The sequence below is a fragment of the Pollachius pollachius genome (assembly GCF_949987615.1).
Source record: "Pollachius pollachius genome assembly, chromosome: 7".
Taxonomy (NCBI): Eukaryota; Metazoa; Chordata; class Actinopteri; order Gadiformes; family Gadidae; genus Pollachius; species Pollachius pollachius.
The window spans coordinates 14,176,020-14,198,113 of record NC_136940.1 but is presented as its reverse complement, the minus strand read 5'-3'; positions in this window follow the sequence as shown (position 1 = coordinate 14,198,113).

The following is a 22,094-nucleotide window of genomic DNA, read 5'->3' as shown; positions in this document are numbered from 1 at the left end:
CCTTTCAATTTTGATATTGCTCAAAACTAATGGAATTCACTCCCAAATGGTGGTTTATGCTTAAATAACCCTTTTGTAATCATAATAACACATTTCCATTGAAAGTAACTGAAATATTCACTTTTCTAGTTTTTATGTGTGCAAAATGCTTTTCAGAGCGAGAGAAGCACTTTTGGACCAACAATGTGATTCTGACCTTTCAATTTTGATATTGCTCAAAACTAATGGAATTCACTCCCAAATGGTGGTTTATGCTTAAATAACCCTTTTGTAAGCATAATAACACGTTTCCATTGAAAGTAACTGAAATATTCACTTTTCTAGTTTTTATGTGTGCAAAATGCTTTTCAGAGCGAGAGAAGCACTTTTTGACCAACAATGTGATTCTGACCTTTCAATTTTGATATTGCTCAAAACTAATGGAATTCACTCCCAAATGGTGGTTTATGCTTAAATAACCCTTTTGTAAGCATAATAACACGTTTCCATTGAAAGTAACTGAAATATTCACTTTTCTAGTTTTTATGTGTGCAAAATGCTTTTCAGAGCGAGAGAAGCACTTTTGGACCAACAATGTGATTCTGACCTTTCAATTTTGATATTGCTCAAAACTAATGGAATTCACTCCCAAATGGTGGTTTATGCTTAAATAACCCTTTTGTAAGCAAAATAACACGTTTCCATTGAAAGTAACTGAAATATTCACTTTTCTAGTTTTTATGTGTGCAAAATGCTTTTCAGAGCGAGAGAAGCACTTTTTGACCAACAATGTGATTCTGACCTTTCAATTTTGATATTGCTCAAAACTAATGGAATTCACTCCCAAATGGTGGTTTATGCTTAAATAACCCTTTTGTAATCATAATAACACGTTTCCATTGAAAGTAACTGAAATATTCACTTTTCTAGTTTTTATGTGTGCAAAATGCTTTTCAGAGCGGGAGAAGCACTTTTGGACCAACAATGTGATTCTGACCTTTAAATTTTGATATTGCTCAAAACTAATGGAATTCACTCCCAAATGGTGGTTTATGCTTAAATAACCCTTTTGTAAGCATAATAACACGTTTCCATTGAAAGTAACTGAAATATTCACTTTTCTAGTTTTTATGTGTGCAAAATGCTTTTCAGAGCGAGAGAAGCACTTTTGGACCAACAATGTGATTCTGACCTTTCAATGTTGATATTGCTCAAAACGAATGGAATTATCTCCCAAATGGTGGTTTATGCTTAAATAACCCTTTTGTAAGCATAATAACACGTTTGAATTGAAAGAAACAGAAATATTCAATTGTCAAGTTTTTATGCGTGCAAAATGCTTTTCAGAGCGAGAGAAGCACTTTTTGACCAACAATGTGATTCTGACCTTTCAATTTTGATATTGCTCAAAACTAATGGAATTCACTCCCAAATGGTGGTTTATGCTTAAATAACCCTTTTGTAAGCATAATAACACGTTTCCATTGAAAGTAACTGAAATATTCACTTTTCTAGTTTTTATGTGTGCAAAATGCTTTTCAGAGCGAGAGAAGCACTTTTGGACCAACAATGTGATTCTGACCTTTCAATTTTGATATTGCTCAAAACTAATGGAATTCACTCCCAAATGGTGGTTTATGCTTAAATAACCCTTTTGTAAGCATAATAACACGTTTCCATTGAAAGTAACTGAAATATTCACTTTTCTAGTTTTTATGTGTGCAAAATGCTTTTCAGAGCGAGAGAAGCACTTTTTGACCAACAATGTGATTCTGACCTTTCAATTTTGATATTGCTCAAAACTAATGGAATTCACTCCCAAATGGTGGTTTATGCTTAAATAACCCTTTTGTAAGCATAATAACACGTTTGAATTGAAAGTAACTGAAATATTCACTTTTCTAGTTTTTATGTGTGCAAAATGCTTTTCAGAGCGAGAGAAGCACTTTTGGACCAACAATGTGATTCTGACCTTTCAATGTTGATATTGCTCAAAACGAATGGAATTCACTCCCAAATGGTGGTTTATGCTTAAATAACCCTTTTGTAAGCATAATAACACGTTTGAATTGAAAGAAACAGAAATATTCACTTGTCAAGTTTTTATGCGTGCAAAATGCTTTTCAGAGCGAGAGAAGCACTTTTTGACCAACAATGCGATTCAAACCTTACAATGTTGATATTGCTCAAAACTAATGGAATTCACTCCCAAATGGTGGTTTATGCTTAAATAACCCTTTTGTAAGCATAATTACACGTGTCCATTGAAAGAAACAGAAATATTCACTTGTCAAGTTTTTATGCGTGCAAAATGCTTTTCAGAGCGAGAGAAGCACTTTTTGACCAACAATGTGATTCTGACCTTTCAATTTTGATATTGCTCAAAACTAATGGAATTCACTCCCAAATGGTGGTTTATGCTTAAATAACCCTTTTGTAAGCATAATAACACGTTTCCATTGAAAGTAACTGAAATATTCACTTTTCTAGTTTTTATGTGTGCAAAATGCTTTTCAGAGCGAGAGAAGCACTTTTTGACCAACAATGTGATTCTGACCTTTCAATTTTGATATTGCTCAAAACTAATGGAATTCACTCCCAAATGGTGGTTTATGCTTAAATAACCCTTTTGTAAGCATAATAACACGTTTCCATTGAAAGTAACTGAAATATTCACTTTTCTAGTTTTTATGTGTGCAAAATGCTTTTCAGAGCGGGAGAAGCACTTTTGGACCAACAATGTGATTCTGACCTTTAAATTTTGATATTGCTCAAAACTAATGGAATTCACTCCCAAATGGTGGTTTATGCTTAAATAACCCTTTTGTAAGCATAATAACACGTTTCCATTGAAAGTAACTGAAATATTCACTTTTCTAGTTTTTATGTGTGCAAAATGCTTTTCAGAGCGAGAGAAGCACTTTTGGACCAACAATGTGATTCTGACCTTTCAATGTTGATATTGCTCAAAACGAATGGAATTATCTCCCAAATGGTGGTTTATGCTTAAATAACCCTTTTGTAAGCATAATAACTCGTTTGAATTGAAAGAAACAGAAATATTCAATTGTCAAGTTTTTATGCGTGCAAAATGCTTTTCAGAGCGAGAGAAGCACTTTTTGACCAACAATGTGATTCTGACCTTTCAATTTTGATATTGCTCAAAACTAATGGAATTCACTCCCAAATGGTGGTTTATGCTTAAATAACCCTTTTGTAAGCATAATAACACGTTTCCATTGAAAGTAACTGAAATATTCACTTTTCTAGTTTTTATGTGTGCAAAATGCTTTTCAGAGCGAGAGAAGCACTTTTGGACCAACAATGTGATTCTGACCTTTCAATTTTGATATTGCTCAAAACTAATGGAATTCACTCCCAAATGGTGGTTTATGCTTAAATAACCCTTTTGTAAGCATAATAACACGTTTCCATTGAAAGTAACTGAAATATTCACTTTTCTAGTTTTTATGTGTGCAAAATGCTTTTCAGAGCGAGAGAAGCACTTTTTGACCAACAATGTGATTCTGACCTTTCAATTTTGATATTGCTCAAAACTAATGGAATTCACTCCCAAATGGTGGTTTATGCTTAAATAACCCTTTTGTAAGCATAATAACACGTTTGAATTGAAAGTAACTGAAATATTCACTTTTCTAGTTTTTATGTGTGCAAAATGCTTTTCAGAGCGAGAGAAGCACTTTTGGACCAACAATGTGATTCTGACCTTTCAATGTTGATATTGCTCAAAACGAATGGAATTCACTCCCAAATGGTGGTTTATGCTTAAATAACCCTTTTGTAAGCATAATAACACGTTTGAATTGAAAGAAACAGAAATATTCACTTGTCAAGTTTTTATGCGTGCAAAATGCTTTTCAGAGAGAGAGAAGCACTTTTTGACCAACAATGCGATTCAAACCTTACAATGTTGATATTGCTCAAAACTAATGGAATTCACTCCCAAATGGTGGTTTATGCTTAAATAACCCTTTTGTAAGCATAATTACACGTGTCCATTGAAAGAAACAGAAATATTCACTTGTTAAGTTTTTATGCGTGCAAAATGCTTTTCAGAGCGAGAGAAGCACTTTTTGACCAACAATGTGATTCTGACCTTTCAATTTTGATATTGCTCAAAACTAATGGAATTCACTCCCAAATGGTGGTTTATGCTTAAATAACCCTTTTGTAAGCATAATAACACGTTTCCATTGAAAGTAACTGAAATATTCACTTTTCTAGTTTTTATGTGTGCAAAATGCTTTTCAGAGCGAGAGAAGCACTTTTTGACCAACAATGTGATTCTGACCTTTCAATTTTGATATTGCTCAAAACTAATGGAATTCACTCCCAAATGGTGGTTTATGCTTAAATAACCCTTTTGTAAGCATAATAACACGTTTCCATTGAAAGTAACTGAAATATTCACTTTTCTAGTTTTTATGTGTGCAAAATGCTTTTCAGAGCGAGAGAAGCACTTTTGGACCAACAATGTGATTCTGACCTTTCAATGTTGATATTGCTCAAAACTAATGGAATTCACTCCCAAATGGTGGTTTATGCTTAAATAACCCTTTTGTAAGCATAATAACACGTTTGAATTGAAAGAAACAGAAATATTCACTTGTCAAGTTTTTATGCGTGCAAAATGCTTTTCAGAGCGAGAGAAGCACTTTTTGACCAACAATGTGATTCTGACCTTTCAATTTTGATATTGCTCAAAACTAATGGAATTCACTCCCAAATGGTGGTTTATGCTTAAATAACCCTTTTGTAATCATAATAACACATTTCCATTGAAAGTAACTGAAATATTCACTTTTCTAGTTTTTATGTGTGCAAAATGCTTTTCAGAGCGAGAGAAGCACTTTTGGACCAACAATGTGATTCTGACCTTTCAATTTTGATATTGCTCAAAACTAATGGAATTCACTCCCAAATGGTGGTTTATGCTTAAATAACCCTTTTGTAAGCATAATAACACGTTTCCATTGAAAGTAACTGAAATATTCACTTTTCTAGTTTTTATGTGTGCAAAATGCTTTTCAGAGCGAGAGAAGCACTTTTGACCAACAATGTGATTCTGACCTTTCAATTTTGATATTGCTCAAAACTAATGGAATTCACTCCCAAATGGTGGTTTATGCTTAAATAACCCTTTTGTAAGCATAATAACACGTTTCCATTGAAAGTAACTGAAATATTCACTTTTCTAGTTTTTATGTGTGCAAAATGCTTTTCAGAGCGAGAGAAGCACTTTTGGACCAACAATGTGATTCTGACCTTTCAATGTTGATATTGCTCAAAACGAATGGAATTCACTCCCAAATGGTGGTTTATGCTTAAATAACCCTTTTGTAAGCATAATAACACGTTTGAATTGAAAGAAACAGAAATATTCACTTGTCAAGTTTTTATGCGTGCAAAATGCTTTTCAGAGCGAGAGAAGCACTTTTTGACCAACAATGCGATTCAAACCTTACAATGTTGATATTGCTCAAAACTAATGGAATTCACTCCCAAATGGTGGTTTATGCTTAAATAACCCTTTTGTAAGCATAATAACACGTGTCCATTGAAAGAAACAGAAATATTCACTTGTCAAGTTTTTATGCGTGCAAAATGCTTTTCAGAGCGAGAGAAGCACTTTTTGACCAACAATGTGATTCTGACCTTTCAATTTTGATATTGCTCAAAACTAATGGAATTCACTCCCAAATGGTGGTTTATGCTTAAATAACCCTTTTGTAAGCATAATAACACGTTTCCATTGAAAGTAACTGAAATATTCACTTTTCTAGTTTTTATGTGTGCAAAATGCTTTTCAGAGCGAGAGAAGCACTTTTGGACCAACAATGTGATTCTGACCTTTCAATTTTGATATTGCTCAAAACGAATGGAATTCACTCCCAAATGGTGGTTTATGCTTAAATAACCCTTTTGTAAGCAAAATAACACGTTTCCATTGAAAGTAACTGAAATATTCACTTTTCTAGTTTTTATGTGTGCAAAATGCTTTTCAGAGCGAGAGAAGCACTTTTTGACCAACAATGTGATTCTGACCTTTCAATTTTGATATTGCTCAAAACTAATGGAATTCACTCCCAAATGGTGGTTTATGCTTAAATAACCCTTTTGTAAGCATAATAACACGTTTCCATTGAAAGTAACTGAAATATTCACTTTTCTAGTTTTTATGTGTGCAAAATGCTTTTCAGAGCGAGAGAATCACTTTTTGACCAACAATTTGATTCTGACCTTTCAATTTTGATATTGCTCAAAACTAATGGAATTCACTCCCAAATGGTGGTTTATGCTTAAATAACCCTTTTGTAAGCATAATAACACGTTTCCATTGAAAGTAACTGAAATATTCACTTTTCTAGTTTTTATGTGTGCAAAATGCTTTTCAGAGCGAGAGAAGCACTTTTTGACCAACAATGTGATTCTGACCTTACAATGTTGATATTGCTCAAAACTAATGGAATTCACTCCCAAATGGTGGTTTATGCTTAAATAACCCTTTTGTAAGCATAATAACACGTTTGAATTGAAAGAAACAGAAATATTCACTTGTCAAGTTTTTATGCGTGCAAAATGCTTTTCAGAGCGAGAGAAGCACTTTTTGACCAACAATGTGATTCTGACCTTTCAATTTTGATATTGCTCAAAACTAATGGAATTCACTCCCAAATGGTGGTTTATGCTTAAATAACCCTTTTGTAAGCATAATAACACGTGTCCATTGAAAGAAACAGAAATATTCACTTGTCAAGTTTTTATGCGTGCAAAATGCTTTTCAGAGCGAGAGAAGCACTTTTTGACCAACAATGCGATTCAAACCTTACAATGTTGATATTGCTCAAAACTAATGGAATTCACTCCCAAATGGTGGTTTATGCTTAAATAACCCTTTTGTAAGCATAATAACACGTGTCCATTGAAAGAAACAGAAATATTCACTTGTCAAGTTTTTATGCGTGCAAAATGCTTTTCAGAGCGAGAGAAGCACTTTTTGACCAACAATGTGATTCTGACCTTTCAATTTTGATATTGCTCAAAACTAATGGAATTCACTCCCAAATGGTGGTTTATGCTTAAATAACCCTTTTGTAAGCATAATAACACGTTTCCATTGAAAGTAACTGAAATATTCACTTTTCTAGTTTTTATGTGTGCAAAATGCTTTTCAGAGCGAGAGAAGCACTTTTGGACCAACAATGTGATTCTGACCTTTCAATTTTGATATTGCTCAAAACGAATGGAATTCACTCCCAAATGGTGGTTTATGCTTAAATAACCCTTTTGTAAGCAAAATAACACGTTTCCATTGAAAGTAACTGAAATATTCACTTTTCTAGTTTTTATGTGTGCAAAATGCTTTTCAGAGCGAGAGAAGCACTTTTTGACCAACAATGTGATTCTGACCTTTCAATTTTGATATTGCTCAAAACTAATGGAATTCACTCCCAAATGGTGGTTTATGCTTAAATAACCCTTTTGTAAGCATAATAACACGTTTCCATTGAAAGTAACTGAAATATTCACTTTTCTAGTTTTTATGTGTGCAAAATGCTTTTCAGAGCGAGAGAATCACTTTTTGACCAACAATTTGATTCTGACCTTTCAATTTTGATATTGCTCAAAAATAATGGAATTCACTCCCAAATGGTGGTTTATGCTTAAATAACCCTTTTGTAAGCATAATAACACGTTTCCATTGAAAGTAACTGAAATATTCACTTTTCTAGTTTTTATGTGTGCAAAATGCTTTTCAGAGCGAGAGAAGCACTTTTTGACCAACAATGTGATTCTGACCTTACAATGTTGATATTGCTCAAAACTAATGGAATTCACTCCCAAATGGTGGTTTATGCTTAAATAACCCTTTTGTAAGCATAATAACACGTTTGAATTGAAAGAAACAGAAATATTCACTTGTCAAGTTTTTATGCGTGCAAAATGCTTTTCAGAGCGAGAGAAGCACTTTTTGACCAACAATGTGATTCTGACCTTTCAATTTTGATATTGCTCAAAACTAATGGAATTCACTCCCAAATGGTGGTTTATGCTTAAATAACCCTTTTGTAAGCATAATAACACGTGTCCATTGAAAGAAACAGAAATATTCACTTGTCAAGTTTTTATGCGTGCAAAATGCTTTTCAGAGCGAGAGAAGCACTTTTTGACCAACAATGTGATTCTGACCTTTCAATTTTGATATTGCTCAAAACTAATGGAATTCACTCCCAAATGGTGGTTTATGCTTAAATAACCCTTTTGTAAGCATAATAACACGTTTCCATTGAAAGTAACTGAAATATTCACTTTTCTAGTTTTTATGTGTGCAAAATGCTTTTCAGAGCGAGAGAAGCACTTTTGGACCAACAATGTGATTCTGACCTTTCAATTTTGATATTGCTCAAAACTAATGGAATTCACTCCCAAATGGTGGTTTATGCTTAAATAACCCTTTTGTAAGCATAATAACACGTTTCCATTGAAAGTAACTGAAATATTCACTTTTCTAGTTTTTATGTGTGCAAAATGCTTTTCAGAGCGAGAGAAGCACTTTTGGACCAACAATGTGATTCTGACCTTTCAATTTTGATATTGCTCAAAACTAATGGAATTCACTCCCAAATGGTGGTTTATGCTTAAATAACCCTTTTGTAAGCATAATAACACGTTTCCATTGAAAGTAACTGAAATATTCACTTTTCTAGTTTTTATGTGTGCAAAATGCTTTTCAGAGCGAGAGAAGCACTTTTTGACCAACAATGTGATTCTGACCTTTCAATTTTGATATTGCTCAAAACTAATGGAATTCACTCCCAAATGGTGGTTTATGCTTAAATAACCCTTTTGTAAGCATAATAACACGTTTCCATTGAAAGTAACTGAAATATTCACTTTTCTAGTTTTTATGTGTGCAAAATGCTTTTCAGAGCGAGAGAAGCACTTTTTGACCAACAATGTGATTCTGACCTTTCAATTTTGATATTGCTCAAAACTAATGGAATTCACTCCCAAATGGTGGTTTATGCTTAAATAACCCTTTTGTAAGCATAATAACACGTTTCCATTGAAAGTAACTGAAATATTCACTTTTCTAGTTTTTATGTGTGCAAAATGCTTTTCAGAGCGAGAGAAGCACTTTTGGACCAACAATGTGATTCTGACCTTTCAATTTTGATATTGCTCAAAACTAATGGAATTCACTCCCAAATGGTGGTTTATGCTTAAATAACCCTTTTGTAAGCATAATAACACGTTTCCATTGAAAGTAACTGAAATATTCACTTTTCTAGTTTTTATGTGTGCAAAATGCTTTTCAGAGCGAGAGAAGCACTTTTGGACCAACAATGTGATTCTGACCTTTCAATTTTGATATTGCTCAAAACTAATGGAATTCACTCCCAAATGGTGGTTTATGCTTAAATAACCCTTTTGTAAGCATAATAACACGTTTCCATTGAAAGTAACTGAAATATTCACTTTTCTAGTTTTTATGTGTGCAAAATGCTTTTCAGAGCGAGAGAAGCACTTTTTGACCAACAATGTGATTCTGACCTTTCAATTTTGATATTGCTCAAAACTAATGGAATTCACTCCCAAATGGTGGTTTATGCTTAAATAACCCTTTTGTAAGCATAATAACACGTGTCCATTGAAAGAAACAGAAATATTCACTTGTCAAGTTTTTATGCGTGCAAAATGCTTTTCAGAGCGAGAGAAGCACTTTTTGACCAACAATGTGATTCTGACCTTTCAATTTTGATATTGCTCAAAACTAATGGAATTCACTCCCAAATGGTGGTTTATGCTTAAATAACCCTTTTGTAAGCATAATAACACGTTTCCATTGAAAGTAACTGAAATATTCACTTTTCTAGTTTTTATGTGTGCAAAATGCTTTTCAGAGCGAGAGAAGCACTTTTGGACCAACAATGTGATTCTGACCTTTCAATTTTGATATTGCTCAAAACTAATGGAATTCACTCCCAAATGGTGGTTTATGCTTAAATAACCCTTTTGTAAGCATAATAACACGTTTCCATTGAAAGTAACTGAAATATTCACTTTTCTAGTTTTTATGTGTGCAAAATGCTTTTCAGAGCGAGAGAAGCACTTTTGGACCAACAATGTGATTCTGACCTTTCAATTTTGATATTGCTCAAAACTAATGGAATTCACTCCCAAATGGTGGTTTATGCTTAAATAACCCTTTTGTAAGCATAATAACACGTTTCCATTGAAAGTAACTGAAATATTCACTTTTCTAGTTTTTATGTGTGCAAAATGCTTTTCAGAGCGAGAGAAGCACTTTTTGACCAACAATGTGATTCTGACCTTTCAATTTTGATATTGCTCAAAACTAATGGAATTCACTCCCAAATGGTGGTTTATGCTTAAATAACCCTTTTGTAAGCATAATAACACGTTTCCATTGAAAGTAACTGAAATATTCACTTTTCTAGTTTTTATGTGTGCAAAATGCTTTTCAGAGCGAGAGAAGCACTTTTTGACCAACAATGTGATTCTGACCTTTCAATTTTGATATTGCTCAAAACTAATGGAATTCACTCCCAAATGGTGGTTTATGCTTAAATAACCCTTTTGTAAGCATAATAACACGTTTCCATTGAAAGTAACTGAAATATTCACTTTTCTAGTTTTTATGTGTGCAAAATGCTTTTCAGAGCGAGAGAAGCACTTTTGGACCAACAATGTGATTCTGACCTTTCAATTTTGATATTGCTCAAAACTAATGGAATTCACTCCCAAATGGTGGTTTATGCTTAAATAACCCTTTTGTAAGCATAATAACACGTTTCCATTGAAAGTAACTGAAATATTCACTTTTCTAGTTTTTATGTGTGCAAAATGCTTTTCAGAGCGAGAGAAGCACTTTTGGACCAACAATGTGATTCTGACCTTTCAATTTTGATATTGCTCAAAACTAATGGAATTCACTCCCAAATGGTGGTTTATGCTTAAATAACCCTTTTGTAAGCATAATAACACGTTTCCATTGAAAGTAACTGAAATATTCACTTTTCTAGTTTTTATGTGTGCAAAATGCTTTTCAGAGCGAGAGAAGCACTTTTTGACCAACAATGTGATTCTGACCTTTCAATTTTGATATTGCTCAAAACTAATGGAATTCACTCCCAAATGGTGGTTTATGCTTAAATAACCCTTTTGTAAGCATAATAACACGTTTCCATTGAAAGTAACTGAAATATTCACTTTTCTAGTTTTTATGTGTGCAAAATGCTTTTCAGAGCGAGAGAAGCACTTTTTGACCAACAATGTGATTCTGACCTTACAATGTTGATATTGCTCAAAACTAATGGAATTCACTCCCAAATGGTGGTTTATGCTTAAATAACCCTTTTGTAAGCATAATAACACGTTTGAATTGAAAGAAACAGAAATATTCACTTGTCAGGTTTTTATGCGTGCAAAATGCTTTTCAGAGCGAGAGAAGCACTTTTTGACCAACAATGTGATTCTGACCTTTCAATTTTGATATTGCTCAAAACTAATGGAATTCACTCCCAAATGGTGGTTTATGCTTAAATAACCCTTTTGTAAGCATAATAACACGTTTCCATTGAAAGTAACTGAAATATTCACTTTTCTAGTTTTTATGTGTGCAAAATGCTTTTCAGAGCGAGAGAAGCACTTTTTGACCAACAATGTGATTCTGACCTTTCAATTTTGATATTGCTCAAAACTAATGGAATTCACTCCCAAATGGTGGTTTATGCTTAAATAACCCTTTTGTAAGCATAATAACACGTTTCCATTGAAAGTAACTGAAATATTCACTTTTCTAGTTTTTATGTGTGCAAAATGCTTTTCAGAGCGAGAGAAGCACTTTTGGACCAACAATGTGATTCTGACCTTTCAATTTTGATATTGCTCAAAACTAATGGAATTCACTCCCAAATGGTGGTTTATGCTTAAATAACCCTTTTGTAAGCATAATAACACGTTTCCATTGAAAGTAACTGAAATATTCACTTTTCTAGTTTTTATGTGTGCAAAATGCTTTTCAGAGCGAGAGAAGCACTTTTGGACCAACAATGTGATTCTGACCTTTCAATGTTGATATTGCTCAAAACGAATGGAATTCACTCCCAAATGGTGGTTTATGCTTAAATAACCCTTTTGTAAGCATAATAACACGTTTGAAATGAAAGAAACAGAAATATTCACTTGTCAAGTTTTTATGTGTGCAAAATGCTTTTCAGAGCGAGAGAAGCACTTTTTGACCAACAATGCGATTCAAACCTTACAATGTTGATATTGCTCAAAACTAATGGAATTCACTCCCAAATGGTGGTTTATGCTTAAATAACCCTTTTGTAAGCATAATAACACGTGTCCATTGAAAGAAACAGAAATATTCACTTGTCAAGTTTTTATGCGTGCAAAATGCTTTTCAGAGCGAGAGAAGCACTTTTGGACCAACAATGTGATTCTGACCTTGCAATTTTGATATTGCTCAAAACTAATGGAATTCACTCCCAAATGGTGGTTTATGCTTAAATAACCCTTTTGTAAGCATAATAACACGTTTCCATTGAAAGTAACTGAAATATTCACTTTTCTAGTTTTTATGTGTGCAAAATGCTTTTCAGAGCGAGAGAAGCACTTTTGGACCAACAATGTGATTCTGACCTTTCAATTTTGATATTGCTCAAAACTAATGGAATTCACTCCCAAATGGTGGTTTATGCTTAAATAACCCTTTTGTAAGCATAATAACACGTTTGAATTGAAAGAAACAGAAATATTCACTTGTCAAGTTTTTATGCGTGCAAAATGCTTTTCAGAGCGAGAGAAGCACTTTTTGACCAACAATGTGATTCTGACCTTTCAATTTTGATATTGCTCAAAACTAATGGAATTCACTCCCAAATGGTGGTTTATGCTTAAATAACCCTTTTGTAAGCATAATAACACGTTTGAATTGAAAGAAACAGAAATATTCACTTGTCAAGTTTTTATTCGTGCAAAATGCTTTTCAGAGCGAGAGAAGCACTTTTTGACCAACAATGCGATTCAAACCTTACAATGTTGATATTGCTCAAAACTAATGGAATTCACTCCCAAATGGTGGTTTATGCTTAAATAACCCTTTTGTAAGCATAATAACACGTGTCCATTGAAAGAAACAGAAATATTCACTTGTCAAGTTTTTATGCGTGCAAAATGCTTTTCAGAGCGAGAGAAGCACTTTTTGACCAACAATGTGATTCTGACCTTTCAATGTTGATATTGCTCAAAACGAATGGAATTCACTCCCAAATGGTGGTTTATGCTTAAATAACCCTTTTGTAAGCATAATAACACGTTTGAATTGAAAGAAACAGAAATATTCACTTGTCAAGTTTTTATGCGTGCAAAATGCTTTTCAGAGCGAGAGAAGCACTTTTTGACCAACAAAGTGATTCTGACCTTTCAATTTTGATATTGCTCAAAACTAATGGAATTCACTCCCAAATGGTGGTTTATGCTTAAATAACCCTTTTGTAAGCATAATAACACGTTTGAATTGAAAGAAACAGAAATATTCACTTGTCAAGTTTTTATGCGTGCAAAATGCTTTTCAGAGCGAGAGAAGCACTTTTTGACCAACAATGCGATTCAAACCTTACAATGTTGATATTGCTCAAAACGAATGGAATTCACTCCCAAATGGTGGTTTATGCTTAAATAACCCTTTTGTAAGCATAATAACACGTGTCCATTGAAAGAAACAGAAATATTCACTTGTCAAGTTTTTATGCGTGCAAAATGCTTTTCAGAGCGAGAGAAGCACTTTTTGACCAACAATGTGATTCTGACCTTGCAATTTTGATATTGCTCAAAACTAATGGAATTCACTCCCAAATGGTGGTTTATGCTTAAATAACCCTTTTGTAAGCATAATAACACGTTTCCATTGAAAGTAACTGAAATATTCTCTTTTCTAGTTTTTATGTGTGCAAAATGCTTTTCAGAGCGAGAGAAGCACTTTTGGACCAACAATGTGATTCTGACCTTTCAATTTTGATATTGCTCAAAACTAATGGAATTCACTCCCAAATGGTGGTTTATGCTTAAATAACCCTTTTGTAAGCATAATAACACGTTTGAATTGAAAGAAACAGAAATATTCACTTGTCAAGTTTTTATGCGTGCAAAATGCTTTTCAGAGCGAGAGAAGCACTTTTTGACCAACAATGTGATTCTGACCTTTCAATTTTGATATTGCTCAAAACTAATGGAATTCACTCCCAAATGGTGGTTTATGCTTAAATAACCCTTTTGTAAGCATAATAACACGTTTGAATTGAAAGAAACAGAAATATTCACTTGTCAAGTTTTTATGCGTGCAAAATGCTTTTCAGAGCGAGAGAAGCACTTTTTGACCAACAATGCGATTCAAACCTTACAATGTTGATATTGCTCAAAACTAATGGAATTCACTCCCAAATGGTGGTTTATGCTTAAATAACCCTTTTGTAAGCATAATAACACGTGTCCATTGAAAGAAACAGAAATATTCACTTGTCAAGTTTTTATGCGTGCAAAATGCTTTTCAGAGCGAGAGAAGCACTTTTTGACCAACAATGTGATTCTGACCTTTCAATTTTGATATTGCTCAAAACTAATGGAATTCACTCCCAAATGGTGGTTTATGCTTAAATAACCCTTTTGTAAGCATAATAACACGTTTCCATTGAAAGTAACTGAAATATTCACTTTTCTAGTTTTTATGTGTGCAAAATGCTTTTCAGAGCGAGAGAAGCACTTTTGGACCAACAATGTGATTCTGACCTTTCAATTTTGATATTGCTCAAAACTAATGGAATTCACTCCCAAATGGTGGTTTATGCTTAAATAACCCTTTTGTAAGCATAATAACACGTTTCCATTGAAAGTAACTGAAATATTCACTTTTCTAGTTTTTATGTGTGCAAAATGCTTTTCAGAGCGAGAGAAGCACTTTTTGACCAACAATGTGATTCTGACCTTTCAATTTTGATATTGCTCAAAACTAATGGAATTCACTCCCAAATGGTGGTTTATGCTTAAATAACCCTTTTGTAAGCATAATAACACGTTTCCATTGAAAGTAACTGAAATATTCACTTTTCTAGTTTTTATGTGTGCAAAATGCTTTTCAGAGCGAGAGAAGCACTTTTGGACCAACAATGTGATTCTGACCTTTCAATGTTGATATTGCTCAAAACGAATGGAATTCACTCCCAAATGGTGGTTTATGCTTAAATAACCCTTTTGTAAGCATAATAACACGTTTGAATTGAAAGAAACAGAAATATTCACTTGTCAGGTTTTTATGCGTGCAAAATGCTTTTCAGAGCGAGAGAAGCACTTTTTGACCAACAATGTGATTCTGACCTTTCAATTTTGATATTGCTCAAAACTAATGGAATTCACTCCCAAATGGTGGTTTATGCTTAAATAACCCTTTTGTAAGCATAATAACACGTTTCCATTGAAAGTAACTGAAATATTCACTTTTCTAGTTTTTATGTGTGCAAAATGCTTTTCAGAGCGAGAGAAGCACTTTTTGACCAACAATGTGATTCTGACCTTTCAATTTTGATATTGCTCAAAACTAATGGAATTCACTCCCAAATGGTGGTTTATGCTTAAATAACCCTTTTGTAAGCATAATAACACGTTTCCATTGAAAGTAACTGAAATATTCACTTTTCTAGTTTTTATGTGTGCAAAATGCTTTTCAGAGCGAGAGAAGCACTTTTGGACCAACAATGTGATTCTGACCTTTCAATTTTGATATTGCTCAAAACTAATGGGATTCACTCCCAAATGGTGGTTTATGCTTAAATAACCCTTTTGTAAGCATAATAACACGTTTCCATTGAAAGTAACTGAAATATTCACTTTTCTAGTTTTTATGTGTGCAAAATGCTTTTCAGAGCGAGAGAAGCACTTTTGGACCAACAATGTGATTCTGACCTTTCAATGTTGATATTGCTCAAAACGAATGGAATTCACTCCCAAATGGTGGTTTATGCTTAAATAACCCTTTTGTAAGCATAATAACACGTTTGAAATGAAAGAAACAGAAATATTCACTTGTCAAGTTTTTATGCGTGCAAAATGCTTTTCAGAGCGAGAGAAGCACTTTTTGACCAACAATGCGATTCAAACCTTACAATGTTGATATTGCTCAAAACTAATTGAATTCACTCCCAAATGGTGGTTTATGCTTAAATAACCCTTTTGTAAGCATAATAACACGTGTCCATTGAAAGAAACAGAAATATTCACTTGTCAAGTTTTTATGCGTGCAAAATGCTTTTCAGAGCGAGAGAAGCACTTTTTGACCAACAATGTGATTCTGACCTTTCAATTTTGATATTGCTCAAAACTAATGGAATTCACTCCCAAATGGTGGTTTATGCTTAAATAACCCTTTTGTAAGCATAATAACACGTTTGAATTGAAAGAAACAGAAATATTCACTTGTCAAGTTTTTATGCGTGCAAAATGCTTTTCAGAGCGAGAGAAGCACTTTTTGACCAACAATGCGATTCAAACCTTACAATGTTGATATTGCTCAAAACGAATGGAATTCACTCCCAAATGGTGGTTTATGCTTAAATAACCCTTTTGTAAGCATAATAACACGTGTCCATTGAAAGAAACAGAAATATTCACTTGTCAAGTTTTTATGCGTGCAAAATGCTTTTCAGAGCGAGAGAAGCACTTTTTGACCAACAATGTGATTCTGACCTTTCAATTTTGATATTGCTCAAAACTAATGGAATTCACTCCCAAATGGTGGTTTATGCTTAAATAACCCTTTTGTAAGCATAATAACACGTTTCCATTGAAAGTAACTGAAATATTCACTTTTCTAGTTTTTATGTGTGCAAAATGCTTTTCAGAGCGAGAGAAGCACTTTTGGACCAACAATGTGATTCTGACCTTTCAATTTTGATATTGCTCAAAACTAATGGAATTCACTCCCAAATGGTGGTTTATGCTTAAATAACCCTTTTGTAAGCATAATAACACGTTTCCATTGAAAGTAACTGAAATATTCACTTTTCTAGTTTTTATGTGTGCAAAATGCTTTTCAGAGCGAGAGAAGCACTTTTTGACCAACAATGTGATTCTGACCTTTCAATTTTGATATTGCTCAAAACTAATGGAATTCACTCCCAAATGGTGGTTTATGCTTAAATAACCCTTTTGTAAGCATAATAACACGTTTCCATTGAAAGTAACTGAAATATTCACTTTTCTAGTTTTTATGTGTGCAAAATGCTTTTCAGAGCGAGAGAAGCACTTTTTGACCAACAATGTGATTCTGACCTTACAATGTTGATATTGCTCAAAACGAATGGAATTCACTCCCAAATGGTGGTTTATGCTTAAATAACCCTTTTGTAAGCATAATAACACGTTTGAATTGAAAGAAACAGAAATATTCACTTGTCAGGTTTTTATGCGTGCAAAATGCTTTTCAGAGCGAGAGAAGCACTTTTTGACCAACAATGTGATTCTGACCTTTCAATTTTGATATTGCTCAAAACTAATGGAATTCACTCCCAAATGGTGGTTTATGCTTAAATAACCCTTTTGTAAGCATAATAACACGTTTCCATTGAAAGTAACTGAAATATTCACTTTTCTAGTTTTTATGTGTGCAAAATGCTTTTCAGAGCGAGAGAAGCACTTTTTGACCAACAATGTGATTCTGACCTTTCAATTTTGATATTGCTCAAAACTAATGGAATTCACTCCCAAATGGTGGTTTATGCTTAAATAACCCTTTTGTAAGCATAATAACACGTTTCCATTGAAAGTAACTGAAATATTCACTTTTCTAGTTTTTATGTGTGCAAAATGCTTTTCAGAGCGAGAGAAGCACTTTTGGACCAACAATGTGATTCTGACCTTTCAATTTTGATATTGCTCAAAACTAATGGAATTCACTCCCAAATGGTGGTTTATGCTTAAATAACCCTTTTGTAAGCATAATAACACGTTTCCATTGAAAGTAACTGAAATATTCACTTTTCTAGTTTTTATGTGTGCAAAATGCTTTTCAGAGCGAGAGAAGCACTTTTGGACCAACAATGTGATTCTGACCTTTCAATGTTGATATTGCTCAAAACGAATGGAATTCACTCCCAAATGGTGGTTTATGCTTAAATAACCCTTTTGTAAGCATAATAACACGTTTGAAATGAAAGAAACAGAAATATTCACTTGTCAAGTTTTTATGCGTGCAAAATGCTTTTCAGAGCGAGAGAAGCACTTTTTGACCAACAATGCGATTCAATCCTTACAATGTTGATATTGCTCAAAACTAATTGAATTCACTCCCAAATGGTGGTTTATGCTTAAATAACCCTTTTGTAAGCATAATAACACGTGTCCATTGAAAGAAACAGAAATATTCACTTGTCAAGTTTTTATGCGTGCAAAATGCTTTTCAGAGCGAGAGAAGCACTTTTTGACCAACAATGTGATTCTGACCTTTCAATTTTGATATTGCTCAAAACTAATGGAATTCACTCCCAAATGGTGGTTTATGCTTAAATAACCCTTTTGTAAGCATAATAACACGTTTCCATTGAAAGTAACTGAAATATTCACTTTTCTAGTTTTTATCTGTGCAAAATGCTTTTCAGAGCGAGAGAAGCACTTTTGGACCAACAATGTGATTCTGACCTTTCAATTTTGATATTGCTCAAAAATAATGGAATTCACTCCCAAATGGTGGTTTATGCTTAAATAACCCTTTTGTAAGCATAATAACACGTTTCCATTGAAAATAACTGAAATATTCACTTTTCTAGTTTTTATGTGTGCAAAATGCTTTTCAGAGCGAGAGAAGCACTTTTGGACCAACAATGTGATTCTGACCTTGCAATTTTGATATTGCTCAAAACTAATGGAATTCACTCCCAAATGGTGGTTTATGCTTAAATAACCCTTTTGTAAGCATAATAACACGTTTCCATTGAAAGTAACTGAAATATTCACTTTTCTAGTTTTTATGTGTGCAAAATGCTTTTCAGAGCGAGAGAAGCACTTTTGGACCAACAATGTGATTCTGACCTTTCAATTTTGATATTGCTCAAAACTAATGGAATTCACTCCCAAATGGTGGTTTATGCTTAAATAACCCTTTTGTAAGCATAATAACACGTTTGAATTGAAAGAAACAGAAATATTCACTTGTCAAGTTTTTATGCGTGCAAAATGCTTTTCAGAGCGAGAGAAGCACTTTTTGACCAACAATGTGATTCTGACCTTTCAATTTTGATATTGCTCAAAACTAATGGAATTCACTCCCAAATGGTGGTTTATGCTTAAATAACCCTTTTGTAAGCATAATAACACGTTTGAATTGAAAGAAACAGAAATATTCACTTGTCAAGTTTTTATGCGTGCAAAATGCTTTTCAGAGCGAGAGAAGCACTTTTTGACCAACAATGCGATTCAAACCTTACAATGTTGATATTGCTCAAAACTAATGGAATTCACTCCCAAATGGTGGTTTATGCTTAAATAACCCTTTTGTAAGCATAATAACACGTGTCCATTGAAAGAAACAGAAATATTCACTTGTCAAGTTTTTATGCGTGCAAAATGCTTTTCAGAGCGAGAGAAGCACTTTTTGACCAACAATGTGATTCTGACCTTTCAATTTTGATATTGCTCAAAACTAATGGAATTCACTCCCAAATGGTGGTTTATGCTTAAATAACCCTTTTGTAAGCATAATAACACGTTTCCATTGAAAGTAACTGAAATATTCACTTTTCTAGTTTTTATGTGTGCAAAATGCTTTTCAGAGCGAGAGAAGCACTTTTGGACCAACAATGTGATTCTGACCTTTCAATTTTGATATTGCTCAAAACTAATGGAATTCACTCCCAAATGGTGGTTTATGCTTAAATAACCCTTTTGTAAGCATAATAACACGTTTCCATTGAAAATAACTGAAATATTCACTTTTCTAGTTTTTATGTGTGCAAAATGCTTTTCAGAGCGAGAGAAGCACTTTTGGACCAACAATGTGATTCTGACCTTTCAATTTTGATATTGCTCAAAACTAATGGAATTCACTCCCAAATGGTGGTTTATGCTTAAATAACCCTTTTGTAAGCATAATAACACGTTTCCATTGAAAGTAACTGAAATATTCACTTTTCTAGTTTTTATGTGTGCAAAATGCTTTTCAGAGCGAGAGAAGCACTTTTTGACCAACAATGTGATTCTGACCTTTCAATTTTGATATTGCTCAAAACTAATGGAATTCACTCCCAAATGGTGGTTTATGCTTAAATAACCCTTTTGTAAGCATAATAACACGTTTCCATTGAAAGTAACTGAAATATTCACTTTTCTAGTTTTTATGTGTGCAAAATGCTTTTCAGAGCGAGAGAAGCACTTTTTGACCAACAATGTGATTCTGACCTTACAATGTTGATATTGCTCAAAACTAATGGAATTCACTCCCAAATGGTGGTTTATGCTTAAATAACCCTTTTGTAAGCATAATAACACGTTTGAATTGAAAGAAACAGAAATATTCACTTGTCAGGTTTTTATGCGTGCAAAATGCTTTTCAGAGCGAGAGAAGCACTTTTTGACCAACAATGTGATTCTGACCTTTCAATTTTGATATTGCTCAAAACTAATGGAATTCACTCCCAAATGGTGGTTTATGCTTAAATAACCCTTTTGTAAGCATAATAACACGTTTCCATTGAAAGTAACTGAAATATTCACTTTTCTAGTTTTTATGTGTGCAAAATGCTTTTCAGAGCGAGAGAAGCACTTTTTGACCAACAATGTGATTCTGACCTTTCAATTTTGATATTGCTCAAAACTAATGGAATTCACTCCCAAATGGTGGTTTATGCTTAAATAACCCTTTTGTAAGCATAATAACACGTTTCCATTGAAAGTAACTGAAATATTCACTTTTCTAGTTTTTATGTGTGCAAAATGCTTTTCAGAGCGAGAGAAGCACTTTTTGACCAACAATGTGATTCTGACCTTTCAATTTTGATATTGCTCAAAACGAATGGAATTCACTCCCAAATGGTGGTTTATGCTTAAATAACCCTTTTGTAAGCATAATAACACGTTTCCATTGAAAGTAACTGAAATATTCACTTTTCTAGTTTTTATGTGTGCAAAATGCTTTTCAGAGCGAGAGAAGCACTTTTGGACCAACAATGTGATTCTGACCTTTCAATGTTGATATTGCTCAAAACGAATGGAATTCACTCCCAAATGGTGGTTTATGCTTAAATAACCCTTTTGTAAGCATAATAACACGTTTGAATTGAAAGAAACAGAAATATTCACTTGTCAAGTTTTTATGCGTGCAAAATGCTTTTCAGAGCGAGAGAAGCACTTTTTGACCAACAATGCGATTCAAACCTTACAATGTTGATATTGCTCAAAACTAATGGAATTCACTCCCAAATGGTGGTTTATGCTTAAATAACCCTTTTGTAAGCATAATAACACGTGTCCATTGAAAGAAACAGAAATATTCACTTGTCAAGTTTTTATGCGTGCAAAATGCTTTTCAGAGCGAGAGAAGCACTTTTTGACCAACAATGTGATTCTGACCTTTCAATTTTGATATTGCTCAAAACTAATGGAATTCACTCCCAAATGGTGGTTTATGCTTAAATAACCCTTTTGTAAGCATAATAACACGTTTCCATTGAAAGTAACTGAAATATTCACTTTTCTAGTTTTTATGTGTGCAAAATGCTTTTCAGAGCGAGAGAAGCACTTTTGGACCAACAATGTGATTCTGACCTTTCAATTTTGATATTGCTCAAAACTAATGGAATTCACTCCCAAATGGTGGTTTATGCTTAAATAACCCTTTTGTAAGCATAATAACACGTTTCCATTGAAAGTAACTGAAATATTCACTTTTCTAGTTTTTATGTGTGCAAAATGCTTTTCAGAGCGAGAGAAGCACTTTTGGACCAACAATGTGATTCTGACCTTTCAATTTTGATATTGCTCAAAACTAATGGAATTCACTCCCAAATGGTGGTTTATGC